The following is a 16750-nucleotide window of genomic DNA, read 5'->3' on the forward strand; positions in this document are numbered from 1 at the left end:
TATTGCAAAATAAAGTTCAAACTGCACCAAATTTTTTAAGCAACATTCTGTTTACAGACAAGGCCACATTTACAAGACAAGGTATGTTCAATTCTAGAAATATGCACTTCTGGGCTGAAGAAAATCCAAGGGCTACAATGGAAACTCACTTCCAACACACGTTCAAGATAAACGTTTGGGCAGCTACTTTAGGAAATAGTTTCATAGGATACCACATCTTTCCCGGAAATTTAAATGGTAATATGTATTACAATTTTCTAGACAATATTTTAAATGATATTTTGGAAGATATTCTATTACAAATACTAAGAAACATGTTTTTCATGCATGATGGTGCTACACCACATTACACAAGAATTTATAGAAGGTGGTTACATGAACATTTCCTTGATAGGTGGATAGGCCGGGGTGCGGATGCACCGATTCATTGGCCCGCTCGTAGTTGTGATCTTAATCCAATGGACTTTGCAGTATGGAATTATTTGAAATCAAAAGTATATAACACTCCAATTAATACAGTAAATGAGTTAAGAGACGAAATTGAACAAGTATTTACCGATTTACAAAACGATCCAGTAACATTAAATGGATTAATGCGTTCGCTAAATAAAAGAATTAGATTATGTATTCAACAAAATGAAGGACATTTTGAACAGTTGTTGTGAAATATTATTTTCGCCATTAATTAAATGTTAAGTGTTAATTAAGTTTTCCATTAATTTGTAATATTATTGCTAACACAAGTGTCAATTCCAAAGCATACTTGATGAATATTAAGAAATGTAACGATTACAATAAAATGCATGTATACCTTCGAGTTGAAATAAATTGAAAACGGTGATATCTATCGAAATATTACAAGAGCACCTTTTTTGCGTAGAAAAGTCTAAGGAAACAATTTTTAAAATATTTTTTTAAAATATTTTTTTAAAATATGTAAAAATTAAAAAACAAAGTGACGCAATAACCCCCACTTACCCTCCAAAACTACCCTGTATTAATATAGGATGTGGTAGGTGGTGACATGAAATTAATTATCCTAATGTCTTATAATCACTCCCAAAATATGAACTCCGTATTCAAAACCGTTTGGAAGATATTTGAAAAAATAAGAATTTCAATTCACCCCTTTAAAGGGTTGTATCTCCCTTATTATTCAGTTTTATAAAAAAGTGTACACAAAGAAGTACCCTTATTTTTGGACGTACTATGAGTTCTAGAAATTAATGTACATAATTCTGGACCACCTTGTATTTTTGTCAAAAAAAAATTATTTTTGGCTTAAAAACGTAACGATTGCATAAGAAATTTAATTTTAAACAACTTTTATGTAGATGTTTACGTATTAAAAGTGCATAGAATTCACCGAAAAACACCCTAGTGTATACAGACTAATTCATCCCTTTCTCAAAAACGCCGCGGACTGTTACAAATTAAAGGGTCTTGGGGGGTCCCAATATTGAACCCATACTTAGGGGTCCATTGACCATATGAAACGATAAAACCCCTTTAAAATTGCAGTTCCTACAAATTTTCTTCTTAATCTTTTCTGCTTATCCCTTTTTTAATATTATACTAAATAAAGTATTCTCAATTATCTAAAATATAAAACTCTAAAAAAGCAATTGTAACACGAAAGATGACGTAAATCAATTATGTTATTTTTTGGAATATTAAATGCCATTATTAACTAAAACACTATAAGTGAAATACGCAAAATATTTGGTTCTGAAACTAATATGCCCTGCAAAAGTAATCGGATATTTAAATTAAAGTAAAATTAAAAAATATAAATATATATAAAAAATTACTAAATATTATTCATATAAAATTAGTTACGCCAAGTAGAAAATCTTAGGATTCCTAGTGTTGTTATAAAATAATTCTAAAATATGGATACTTAAATTGAGTAACTACTCTTCTCAAGTTATCCCATAGGTCTGGATTTCTAAGAGGCTAGATCAGTACCTAATCCAGTACCAAAATCAGTAGAGTATTGCATTTTTACACTGAAGTCTGAGCATTATTCTGCGTTAGGAGAAAATTTTGCATTAAGGCCACCTGCCTTTAACGTAACAAGATCTTTATGTGCTTCTGAAGAAATACTTCCCTTTTCCATTAAAATTTCACCATCATTATATTGAACACTAATTATGTTCTGTCTGGTATTGACATGTTAATATTTAATTTGGCACTATAAAGCCATTATATGTCACTTGTTGATTTGGTGAGAGTAGGAATATTTAAAACAACTTAGCTCTTTGTTTATCTTTCGAGGCTAGTCTTTCAAGTGTTAAATAGGTTGATGACGACAATACACTCGTAACCGTTTTTATTTAATTTGTTTTTGAAACGACGTGGTTATATGTCACCAAAAGTTAAGTAATAAGTAATTCACCAATGGTAACTAAACTCTCTTATCTGTGATGAGAATTTGTTCTCCATGTATTAAAGTTTACTTGTATATTTTTCACATATTTTTACCTTTTTTAATAATGGAGTTTTGCTTTTTCTTTAAGAAAACTGCACACACACAATGATCAACCCTGTTCATAAGGAACATGTTTAAACCAATATAAAGTGGGATCCACATGTTCGCCGATTACGGTCACACTTTGCTATAGAAGGGGTACCTATCTGACTCCCAGGCTTCTCCTCCACCCCTTCTCAACGTGTGACTTACGGAAAGAGGCTTATGATTTGAAAGTTACTTCGGGCGCTCTAGGTAATGAAACACCCTTTGTTTTTCTTCACTGTGGTTAAGCCACCTACACATGATGTCCAGAACCTCCTCCAGAAAGGAGATTCCTCGGATAATTTTAAGACAATTTAACCCAATTCACCTAGTCCGAAAATACTTCCTAAGGGAGGTAGAGCTCTCTTTGAAGATAGCGCTTTATAATCAGTTTTTTTAATACCTCCAGAACGCTTCTAGTTATAAAAACAAAAAACTGGTACAATTATTTATCATCCAGAGTTGAATTAATTTTATTAATTGTGAATTTCTAGTACCGGCCATAGGCGTCCGTATTGGGTAGGTCAACGCTTATTTTAATGCATAAAATTTATCAAATAAATTCCATGTGCTTAACTGTCCCAATGAAAATTTTACCACATAAAATAATTTTAATTTACCAAATATTTATCGGTTTGTTTTTTATAATATTGATAAAACAACATAATCAAGAAATTTCGATATTCATAGAATAATTACACTTCCTATAAAAATTTTGAAATATTGGAATCTTTGTTCATATGTTTTTGTATTCAAAAAAATAAAATTCTGAATATTATAAAAAGATACTTTTTAAATTTAGTAAGCAATATTAATAATTATTCTTTGACGTTAAAAAACTATGTGATATTTGCAATGTGAATCAAAAAACTTTAATTATTTTTCTTAAAAAAAAAAACTTTTATAAAATTTATGGTATTTTAAAATAGCGATAATTTTTGATCTTCTGATGGTATAGAGTCTTTTATTTTAAACATACAAAAAAATTCTGTCACAAAAATTATTAACTGACCGTTTAATTCACACACGACGATGTTTCCTTTCGACCAAAACCCCCCTTGTTAATTATGTTAGGCTACCAATCAAAGCCTTCTCCGTTCTAAGTATCAACCTATCAGCATACCAGCAACTCTTTCTCCAAAACACGAGCAGGCCTCTTTTACCAGTACTCGTTCAACAAACTCCAAAATTCTCTCTTCTCTTTCATATAATAACAATCTCCTGAGACCCAAGTATTTTTTTTTTACTTGGTATCGCAAATATTTTTAATAGTTATAGTTCTTGTGACTTACTCACTTGGACTTTAAAGAGTCAAGGAGGTATTCGACTTCTCAACATTGACCTATCTCTCTTTCCACCTTTCAGTCACTCACTTCCAATTATAAACACCACTGGCACTTGCTTCTTAACTGACTACACAAAACTTCAACTGCTTCTTTCGGATGACCATCACATAATAATCTTTTCTACCCCAAACTTTTAAAACATTCACTCTCTTTCATCCCCATTCCAAACTCGCTAACCAATCAGAAAATTTCTATATCACTCATCTTATTTTACATTAAAAAAACCCAAGCATCGATTCTAAAAAACTTTCTTTGAAAATGATAGCGGTTTTATCTTATACTTTCTAAATACAATAACTACCTGGTGGCTTTGGTCTTTCCAGCGAAACAAAACCAAAGGATTATAAAATATAACATCTACAAATACCGGGAAACAATTGTCTATTCACATTTAAGTATTTACTAATGTTTTTCAGTCCTTCAGGGTAAAACTCATTATGGATAAACCCACTGCTTAAAACTAACTTATAAGAAATATTTACAAATCGATGTACAGGGCATTGCAAATTTAGGTGCCCGCGTTCTATAACAAAATAAAATTTTTATTCCATCTTTGATTGATAAAATGAAACACAACAATACCTATTGATTACCTATATATAGCAGATATATATATATATATATATATATATATATATATATATATATATATAATATATATATATATATATATATATATATATATATATATATATATATATATATATATATATATATATATATATATATATATATATATATATATATATATATATATATATATATATATATTGAATTTGAAATTTCCGCGGGAGCTATATGTGGTTTCAGTTGTTTTCCGGGTTTGACTCCGCGTTAAATATTTTTGGTTTTTAGAAAAACCATTGTTTTGACGACGTTTCGGCAAGGTCACACTTGCCATTGTCAAGTCAGATTCTGCTTCGTCTTGATGTTACAGGCGAACTGATTTCTCGGTCGCTGCACGCTGAGTTTAAATATCTTGTTGCGCTTCTTGTCATTGGTCCTGTGCGCAGAGTGGGCGTGGTCTTCTTCGCTATTTTAATTTTTACGTTTTTCTGCAGAATTGTTTTCCACGTATTTGGGAGTCTTTGGGCATCATCTCTGGTGTTTAAATTTTTTGGATGTTTTTCGATCTCTATGGCTTCTCTGATTACACGTTTGGCCTTATTTTCGATGTTGGCTAGCATTGTTGTTCCATTTAAGTCTATTTTATGTCCTGTGTTTATGACATGTTGTGCTAGGGATGAAGTTTTTTCTTTTCTTTCGATGGCGTTTCGATGTTCTTCGCGTCTAACCTGTATCCTTCGATTTGTTTGTCCGATGTACGATTTATCGCAGTCTTCACACGGGATCCTGTATACGCCTTGATTTTCTAATGCAACTTTTGTTTTTGCTGATGGTAATATGGTTGCTATTTTTCTGTCGGTGTTAAAAATAGTTTCTATTTTGTTTTTTCTTAGAACTCTGCTGATTTTGTCTGTCGTACCCTTTATATAGGGCAGGATAGTTTTACCGACTGGTTTTTCTTCTTTTTCTGGATCTTTGCTGTTGTTTCGGGATTTATGTGCTTTTTCAATCATGAACATGGAGAAACCATTTTTTCTTAGACTTGTTTTGACTTTGTGCATTTCTTCATTCTTATGGTCCTCATCTGCCAGTTTCTCAGATCTTGTTATTAAGGTTTTTATTACCGAATTTAATTGTGCAGGATGATGGTGTGAGTCTGCGTGTAAGTACCTGTCAGTATGGGTTGGTTTTCGGTATACTGTATGTCCTATGCTTCCATCTTCTTTCTTAATAACTAACACATCTAGGAATGGAAGTTGTTGGTTATTCTCCCGTTCCATGGTAAACTGTATTTTTGGATGGATATTGTTAATGTGTTGTAGAAATTTATTAAGTTTCTCTTCTCCGTGCGTCCAGATAATAAATGTGTCGTCAACATACCTAAGCCACAGTTTGGGTTTATGCTCTGCTGTTTCTATTGCTTTTGATTCCATATCTTGCATAAAAAGGTTGGCTATTACGGGGGACAGTGGTGAACCCATCGGTGCTCCTTCGACTTGTTTGTACCTCTGGTCCTTGTAGATGAAGTAGGTGTTGTTTAAGCAATGCCTCGTTAAGTTTAGTGTATCCTGTGGTATTGGATATTTTCTATGTATAATTTCTAATGTTTCTTCTACTGGGACATTGGTGAATAATGAGATTACATCAAAGCTCACTAATAAGTGTTCAGGTTCCAGAATAACGTCCTTGATACGGTCGATAAAGTGGCTTGCGTTCTTGACGTAAGAATCCGCTTCCTCCGCATATGGTTGTAGCTGGTCAGCCAGAAATTTTGCCAGTGATTGTAACGGTGATCCAATAGAGCTGACTATTGGTCGTAATGGTAGCTCTGCCTTATGTACTTTAGGTAAACCGTACAGTTTTGGACATCTTGACGACTTTTCTCGTGGAATAAGCTGGAACTGTTGTTCTTTCTTGATGTTTGACGCTTGTATTTTGGCTTTCGTTGTTTTCTCCAGATACGTTGTTGGGTCTGTTGCGATTTTTTGATATGCACTATCGTTTAGAATGTTTTTTATTTTTGTGTCGTAGTCTTCAATGTTCATTATGACAGTAGCGTTACCCTTGTCAGCTGGAAGAACGATAATGTCTTTGTTTTGTTGTATATTCTTCAAGGCTTTCTTTTCTTCGTAAGTTAGATTCTTTTTCGGAGGCTTGGCTGTTCTTAATATTTGTGATACGTCTTGTCTAATAATCTCGGCTGTTTCTGATGGTAATTTAGTGATAGTCGTTTCCACTTCGCTAATGATGTTTTCGATGGGAATACGTGTTGGTGCAATAGCAAAATTAAACCCTTTGGAAAGGACACTATTTGTAGCTTCATCCAAAGTAAGATTTGAGAAATTGTAGACTAAATTACTGGATTCTGTTGTTGGTAGTTCCTTATTCTTTGGTCGTTGTTGTAGTATCAATTTCTCAAACTTTTTGATTTGTTTTTTCTTGGTGAGATCAGCATCTGTCTCCGATCGAAAGTTTGTGAGTTTGTCGAAGATGTTCCACATAATCGGATGTACTTTGTTACTTAGTGTGAGATATAGCTTTAGCAACTCTGAATTTACTTTATCGATGTCTCGTCTGGAATCTTGAATTGCTTCTCTAGTAAGTGCTAGACTTGCCCTTTTTAAAATATTCTTAGTTTTATGGTTGTTTTTGTGGAAACTTAACTTCATACAAGTGGGTATTATGGCTTCATCGCGGCAGCGTTCTAAAAAGGTTAGGTTACAAAGTAACTTACCTCGCTTTGACCGTAGTTTTTCATATCGTCTAAGGTCTCGTAGAATTTCCTCCCCGTAGAGGTTAATTATATTGAATTTGAAATTTCCGCGGGAGCTATATGTGGTTTCAGTTGTTTTCCGGGTTTGACTCCGCGTTAAATATTTTTGGTTTTTAGAAAAACCATTGTTTTGACGACGTTTCGGCAAGGTCACACTTGCCATTGTCAAGTCAGATTCTGCTTCGTCTTGATGTTACAGGCGAACTGATTTCTCGGTCGCTGCACGCTGAGTTTAAATATCTTGTTGCGCTTCTTGTCATTGGTCCTGTGCGCAGAGTGGGCGTGGTCTTCTTCGCTATTTTAATTTTTACGTTTTTCTGCAGAATTGTTTTCCACGTATTTGGGAGTCTTTGGGCATCATCTCTGGTGTTTAAATTTTTTCTACAATTTCTCTACAATTTCTACAATTTCTCAAATCTTACTTTGGATGAAGCTACAAATAGTGTCCTTTCCAAAGGGTTTAATTTTGCTATTGCACCAACACGTATTCCCATCGAAAACATCATTAGCGAAGTGGAAACGACTATCACTAAATTACCATCAGAAACAGCCGAGATTATTAGACAAGACGTATCACAAATATTAAGAACAGCCAAGCCTCCGAAAAAGAATCTAACTTACGAAGAAAAGAAAGCCTTGAAGAATATACAACAAAACAAAGACATTATCGTTCTTCCAGCTGACAAGGGTAACGCTACTGTCATAATGAACATTGAAGACTACGACACAAAAATAAAAAACATTCTAAACGATAGTGCATATCAAAAAATCGCAACAGACCCAACAACGTATCTGGAGAAAACAACGAAAGCCAAAATACAAGCGTCAAACATCAAGAAAGAACAACAGTTCCAGCTTATTCCACGAGAAAAGTCGTCAAGATGTCCAAAACTGTACGGTTTACCTAAAGTACATAAGGCAGAGCTACCATTACGACCAATAGTCAGCTCTATTGGATCACCGTTACAATCACTGGCAAAATTTCTGGCTGACCAGCTACAACCATATGCGGAGGAAGCGGATTCTTACGTCAAGAACGCAAGCCACTTTATCGACCGTATCAAGGACGTTATTCTGGAACCTGAACACTTATTAGTGAGCTTTGATGTAATCTCATTATTCACCAATGTCCCAGTAGAAGAAACATTAGAAATTATACATAGAAAATATCCAATACCACAGGATACACTAAACTTAACGAGGCATTGCTTAAACAACACCTACTTCATCTACAAGGACCAGAGGTACAAACAAGTCGAAGGAGCACCGATGGGTTCACCACTGTCCCCGTAATAGCCAACCTTTTTATGCAAGATATGGAATCAAAAGCAATAGAAACAGCAGAGCATAAACCCAAACTGTGGCTTAGGTATGTTGACGACACATTTATTATCTGGACGCACGGAGAAGAGAAACTTAATAAATTTCTACAACACATTAACAATATCCATCCAAAAATACAGTTTACCATGGAACGGGAGAATAACCAACAACTTCCATTCCTAGATGTGTTAGTTATTAAGAAAGAAGATGGAAGCATAGGACATACAGTATACCGAAAACCAACCCATACTGACAGGTACTTACACGCAGACTCACACCATCATCCTGCACAATTAAATTCGGTAATAAAAACCTTAATAACAAGATCTGAGAAACTGGCAGATGAGGACCATAAGAATGAAGAAATGCACAAAGTCAAAACAAGTCTAAGAAAAAATGGTTTCTCCATGTTCATGATTGAAAAAGCACATAAATCCCGAAACAACAGCAAAGATCCAGAAAAAGAAGAAAAACCAGTCGGTAAAACTATCCTGCCCTATATAAAGGGTACGACAGACAAAATCAGCAGAGTTCTAAGAAAAAACAAAATAGAAACTATTTTTAACACCGACAGAAAAATAGCAACCATATTACCATCAGCAAAAACAAAAGTTGCATTAGAAAATCAAGGCGTATACAGGATCCCGTGTGAAGACTGCGATAAATCGTACATCGGACAAACAAATCGAAGGATACAGGTTAGACGCGAAGAACATCGAAACGCCATCGAAAGAAAAGAAAAAACTTCATCCCTAGCACAACATGTCATAAACACAGGACATAAAATAGACTTAAATGGAACAACAATGCTAGCCAACATCGAAAATAAGGCCAAACGTGTAATCAGAGAAGCCATAGAGATCGAAAAACATCCAAAAAATTTAAACACCAGAGATGATGCCCAAAGACTCCCAAATACGTGGAAAACAATTCTGCAGAAAAACGTAAAAATTAAAATAGCGAAGAAGACCACGCCCACTCTGCGCACAGGACCAATGACAAGAAGCGCAACAAGATATTTAAACTCAGCGTGCAGCGACCGAGAAATCAGTTCGCCTGTAACATCAAGACGAAGCAGAATCTGACTTGACAATGGCAAGTGTGACCTTGCCGAAACGTCGTCAAAACAATGGTTTTTCTAAAAACCAAAAATATTTAACGCGGAGTCAAACCCGGAAAACAACTGAAACCACATATAGCTCCCGCGGAAATTTCAAATTCAATATAATTAACCTCTACGGGGAGGAAATTCTACGAGACCTTAGACGATATGAAAAACTACGGTCAAAGCGAGGTAAGTTACTTTGTAACCTAACCTTTTTAGAACGCTGCCGCGATGAAGCCATAATACCCACTTGTATGAAGTTAAGTTTCCACAAAAACAACCATAAAACTAAGAATATTTTAAAAAGGGCAAGTCTAGCACTTACTAGAGAAGCAATTCAAGATTCCAGACGAGACATCGATAAAGTAAATTCAGAGTTGCTAAAGCTATATCTCACACTAAGTAACAAAGTACATCCGATTATGTGGAACATCTTCGACAAACTCACAAACTTTCGATCGGAGACAGATGCTGATCTCACCAAGAAAAAACAAATCAAAAAGTTTGAGAAATTGATACTACAACAACGACCAAAGAATAAGGAACTACCAACAACAGAATCCAGTAATTTAGTCTACAATTTCTCAAATCTTACTTTGGATGAAGCTACAAATAGTGTCCTTTCCAAAGGGTTTAATTTTGCTATTGCACCAACACGTATTCCCATCGAAAACATCATTAGCGAAGTGGAAACGACTATCACTAAATTACCATCAGAAACAGCCGAGATTATTAGACAAGACGTATCACAAATATTAAGAACAGCCAAGCCTCCGAAAAAGAATCTAACTTACGAAGAAAAGAAAGCCTTGAAGAATATACAACAAAACAAAGACATTATCGTTCTTCCAGCTGACAAGGGTAACGCTACTGTCATAATGAACATTGAAGACTACGACACAAAAATAAAAAACATTCTAAACGATAGTGCATATCAAAAAATCGCAACAGACCCAACAACGTATCTGGAGAAAACAACGAAAGCCAAAATACAAGCGTCAAACATCAAGAAAGAACAACAGTTCCAGCTTATTCCACGAGAAAAGTCGTCAAGATGTCCAAAACTGTACGGTTTACCTAAAGTACATAAGGCAGAGCTACCATTACGACCAATAGTCAGCTCTATTGGATCACCGTTACAATCACTGGCAAAATTTCTGGCTGACCAGCTACAACCATATGCGGAGGAAGCGGATTCTTACGTCAAGAACGCAAGCCACTTTATCGACCGTATCAAGGACGTTATTCTGGAACCTGAACACTTATTAGTGAGCTTTGATGTAATCTCATTATTCACCAATGTCCCAGTAGAAGAAACATTAGAAATTATACATAGAAAATATCCAATACCACAGGATACACTAAACTTAACGAGGCATTGCTTAAACAACACCTACTTCATCTACAAGGACCAGAGGTACAAACAAGTCGAAGGAGCACCGATGGGTTCACCACTGTCCCCCGTAATAGCCAACCTTTTTATGCAAGATATGGAATCAAAAGCAATAGAAACAGCAGAGCATAAACCCAAACTGTGGCTTAGGTATGTTGACGACACATTTATTATCTGGACGCACGGAGAAGAGAAACTTAATAAATTTCTACAACACATTAACAATATCCATCCAAAAATACAGTTTACCATGGAACGGGAGAATAACCAACAACTTCCATTCCTAGATGTGTTAGTTATTAAGAAAGAAGATGGAAGCATAGGACATACAGTATACCGAAAACCAACCCATACTGACAGGTACTTACACGCAGACTCACACCATCATCCTGCACAATTAAATTCGGTAATAAAAACCTTAATAACAAGATCTGAGAAACTGGCAGATGAGGACCATAAGAATGAAGAAATGCACAAAGTCAAAACAAGTCTAAGAAAAAATGGTTTCTCCATGTTCATGATTGAAAAAGCACATAAATCCCGAAACAACAGCAAAGATCCAGAAAAAGAAGAAAAACCAGTCGGTAAAACTATCCTGCCCTATATAAAGGGTACGACAGACAAAATCAGCAGAGTTCTAAGAAAAAACAAAATAGAAACTATTTTTAACACCGACAGAAAAATAGCAACCATATTACCATCAGCAAAAACAAAAGTTGCATTAGAAAATCAAGGCGTATACAGGATCCCGTGTGAAGACTGCGATAAATCGTACATCGGACAAACAAATCGAAGGATACAGGTTAGACGCGAAGAACATCGAAACGCCATCGAAAGAAAAGAAAAAACTTCATCCCTAGCACAACATGTCATAAACACAGGACATAAAATAGACTTAAATGGAACAACAATGCTAGCCAACATCGAAAATAAGGCCAAACGTGTAATCAGAGAAGCCATAGAGATCGAAAAACATCCAAAAAATTTAAACACCAGAGATGATGCCCAAAGACTCCCAAATACGTGGAAAACAATTCTGCAGAAAAACGTAAAAATTAAAATAGCGAAGAAGACCACGCCCACTCTGCGCACAGGACCAATGACAAGAAGCGCAACAAGATATTTAAACTCAGCGTGCAGCGACCGAGAAATCAGTTCGCCTGTAACATCAAGACGAAGCAGAATCTGACTTGACAATGGCAAGTGTGACCTTGCCGAAACGTCGTCAAAACAATGGTTTTTCTAAAAACCAAAAATATTTAACGCGGAGTCAAACCCGGAAAACAACTGAAACCATATATATATATATATATATATAATATAATATAAAACTAGTTTTTCTTGGGTTTAGGTTTAATAAATTACATTATATGTGGAACTAGATTTTATTTTCGTATGTTTTGGATTAGATACTGCGCACTACATAAAGCGCTAAAATCGGCAATATTGCCTTATACGAGGTAATTGTAATTCCCGATCTCCTCCGATACCACGACAGAAAATCATTAAAATCATTAAGTAGTACGTAATAGCTAATGGGATGCACATCTCCGTCATTCGAATTCGATGTTTTTTTTCATTACATATGCCCGGTTCATTTCTTCTATTACATATACTCGACAAAAATACACTGACCTTTATAAAGCGGTGCGTTTGTATCGATTTTTAACAATGGGAACAATTTTTTGTTGTTGAATTAAAAATATAAGCGCATTTCTTTAAAAAGATAAAATAAAAAATATATTCTTATTGAAAATAAAAAATAATTCCTAATAAAATAAGAAATAATTCTTAATTATTTCTGATTGTGAAAGAAAGTTCTGCCGTAAAGAAGTGATTCAAATATTTGAACTTTTACGGCTGAATCCAATATGTCATAAAATCTGTCACTTTTCTGGTGAAATTTCTTGAGCGTTACATTTTCAGCAATTTTTGAGGCAATAACCACTTTTAAAGTTCTTAACAATATCATGAATTGACTGTACACAAGGAATAAATTGGTCTCCTTTCAAAAAAACAAAGAAAATAAATTTACACATTTTTGTCCAGAATTACCACAATAAAACAATTTTATTATTTAAACTTTGTCTGCGGAAATATAAACATACATGTTGTTTAGAAACATAGAAGATCTACACTGTTGACGTTAACCACTGTATAATGACAAATTATTGGCGACGGGTCAACGAAGCAGGTTCGAAAAAAGTCGACGACGCGCAGTGTTGACCTTTATAGGGTGTATATTTAATTTAAAACTTAACGTACTGTGTATAAAGTGAGGAAGTGAATATCTTCGCACTGGCAAATTAAGTAATCCGCGAATACAGGAAGTTATTGGACTACGTTACGAGTAAACTTTTATTCCGAGAATACATATGTAGTTTATCCTTGTTAAAAAACACCTTTTGCACTATTTGCGTAGAGAAAAGACGTTAGAATAAAAGTAGATGATTGCATTTATTTTCAGTTAAGCTTCACTATTATTCTCCTACACGTGTTTTGAGAAGTGAAAAGAATTACACCGTGTACTTTCATTTTAAAATCGTCATTTTATCGTCTGTTCTTTACGTAAGTAGTGGAAAAGATGGTGTTTTTCAAGGATAAACTGTAGATATTTTGTTGAAATAAAAGATGATTTTTAACATAGTCCAATGTCTAATAGCTTCCTTTACGCTCAGATTTGCAGTTTACGTAATTTGACATTATAGAGTCGTCTCCTAACTTCTCGATGTTTTATATAGATGTCGTTACTAGCTTACATAGGTATGTTATGTTATTAAAACATCCATATAGATAAACAGCATAGTATTTATTTTCTAGCTGTCAGAAGTCTTCCTGATGAGAGGTAAAACCTTCAAAACGTATAGGAGAAAGTAGAGCTTAAACCAAAAAGAAATGTAATTGTCTACTTATATTTTTCACGTAAATAGTATAAAAGATGGTGTTTTGCAAAGGTACACTGTAGATGAATTGTCGGAATAAAAGGTTAATTCTAACAGCCTTCAAGATATTCCGATAAGCTTAAATTTACAGTTTACCTATTCGTCATTAAAGAGAAGTCTCCTAACTTGTTGCTTTATTTAGAGGTCGCCACCAGAACCAAGTCTTACACAGGTATGTTAGTAACTAAAAATAAATAATGCAACCGTCTACTTAATCGCCTAATTCGCTTAATTATACATATATATATATATATATATATATATATATATATATATATATATATATATATATATATATACATATATATACACATACATTATAAAAAAATGTGCACTCGTAAGTGAATGGGATGTTTTTGGTCAATTTGAAGATAAAAAAGACAAGAGTTGTGCTACTTTATCTATTTATTGAAGACGTTTCGCCTATTGTTCAATAAGCATCTAAAATGAAAAAACAATTAAGTAAATGATCTTACCTTTAAAAGATCTGTAGCATTAAAATGTTATTATTGCAAAGAAACATCAAAAAATTAATATACTAAATATATCAGCATAAACACAGAAACACAAAACGCTATGTATCGCTAATAACACTCTTTTAGATGAACTGATGATTGAAGTTGTCTTTTTTATCTCCAAATTGACCGAAAACATCCCATTCACTTACGAGTGCACATTTTTTTATATATATATATACATATATATATATATATATATATATATATATATATATATATATATATATATATATATATATATATATATATATATATATATATATATATATAATATATATATATATATATTATATATATATATACATATATATATATATATATATATATATATATATATATATATATATATATATATATATATTATTATTTATATATGTAATACAAACCACCTCACAATTATGAAAAGCTATTACACGTGATTACAATTGCTGTACAGATTTAACTGACCAACTGACCGACGGTTGATGTCGCGATGGCCATCAATCGTCACTGATGCCGTTATGTGACAAGGGTACGTACGCGCACCCTCAATATTTAAATCAAAATTGGATAATTCCAGGTCAAGTTTTATCCAAGTATGCAATTTAGAATGAAGCGTAATAGTATTTTGAAGCTATATTATCATAACATATATTTTCGTTGGGTCAAAAAGTCGTTAAAAAATTATTGTCTTCGTGATGTTGTCAAACAGTTTAGAAATCGTGTTAGTTTTACAAACTGTTAAACAGTTTTTTATCTAAAATCAAGTACACATAGTTAAAGATGAAACAAACGTGCTAGAATATTTGTGAATACTTGTCAGAGTACTAAGTATTTTAGCAGTATGTAAAAAATACAAATGAAAAAGGTGTGTAGACGCACCTTTGGCTGTTGATGGGTTAATAAACATCCCTTACTCCTGTAAGTTGTAATCTGCTACAACGATCTCTGAGTGATAACTAGTGGTGAATTAAATTGGCCGTATCACATAGTGTCGGCGTGTAAACGTGCAAACTTAAAACTGTTTCTGATCCGTAAATGTTTTGTAGCGATAAGACTACCAAGGAGAATTGAAATAACTATTATAAAATAATACTTCAATCAACCATGGGAGCTTATCGTCTACGCTTCGCCTAACTCAGTATATCAAGTGTGAGTTCGTCTTATCTAGGAATTAAACCATGAATCCTTAGCTGAAAGATTAAAAAAAACAATCAACCCTGCCAATGCTTTACAATAAATAAATTTGGCAATACTTATGACATCGATGTGTGATTGGGTGGCCTCTCAATTAGATGGTTAGGTCCTCCTGAGCTACAGTTGTTCCATATTTGTGTGGCCTCCCAATTAGGTGGTTAGGTCCCCCAATAAAGTCAATAAATCTTTCAATAATATCCCATAAAACTAATAAATTCTTGAGTACGGCCAATAAATTAAAATATAAGGAACAGCTTGTATTAGAGACACATCAAAAGAGGTTTAACTTTCTTGCCATTTTACAAAATTACAATAAAACAAAAAACAGATGGAAAGGATAAAATATATTATTTATTAAACTTAGTTAAATTCTTTGTAAGATTCCTACATGCATATAACTTAAAACGTGCTTTCGAAAAAAGTAAGGTTATGAATAATGAAAATGCTGTCAGAATTATAGAACATATATAACAATGAAAGTACTTACCAGACTTTTGCAGACCATAAAATGAGCTTTTAATAACTTTTGCCTTCTTTTATAAATTTTAAAAACGGGCAAAAAATTATATTCCCACTACATTAGAAAAGCCGATTGACAGAACGTAGGGAAAATAAAATGAAGTTTGCACTTCTGTTAACATAGAACAGAATATTTAGTCTACCGGACAGAAAGAGAGAGGGCGAATATTTATTCTACGGGACATAAAGAAAAAGGAAAGAAAGACAGAGGGCGCCAACTACTTTTTGAAGAAAAAATAGTAAAAACGAAGCTGAAGGCAAAGGATCTAATAAATTATTAAAGAAATTAAAATAAAATAATTATTTAAATATAAATTAATAAAGATGTGACGTTTATAACGTTTCAGTTTTACTTGTATCTGTATAACCTATGTTTGCAAGCTCTACTCAATATAATGTCCTATTCTTAAGTTTGCTAGGCCGATGCGGAGTCAAGATCTCACTCGTAATAAGATCTTACTGGAAAATGTTCAGCGTATAGCTACAAGACACGCATTCGGTTGTGTAAGACTAATTATGAAGATATACTTTTAGTGACTCATTTAACGACATTTGATGTCTTTGAGAAGACCT

At 33.6% G+C, this 16750-nt stretch overlaps 1 protein-coding gene across 1 annotated transcript in view; it reads right to left on the minus strand.

Moving 5' to 3' along the window:
• Positions 1–16750, minus strand: part of LOC140442663 (GTP-binding protein Di-Ras2) — a 1562201-nt gene that overhangs the window by 1243673 nt on the left and 301778 nt on the right. The gene's annotated exons all lie outside the window — the stretch shown is intronic.

Source organism: Diabrotica undecimpunctata, chromosome 6 (assembly GCF_040954645.1).
Source record: "Diabrotica undecimpunctata isolate CICGRU chromosome 6, icDiaUnde3, whole genome shotgun sequence".
In the NCBI taxonomy this organism is placed as follows: domain Eukaryota; kingdom Metazoa; phylum Arthropoda; class Insecta; order Coleoptera; family Chrysomelidae; genus Diabrotica; species Diabrotica undecimpunctata.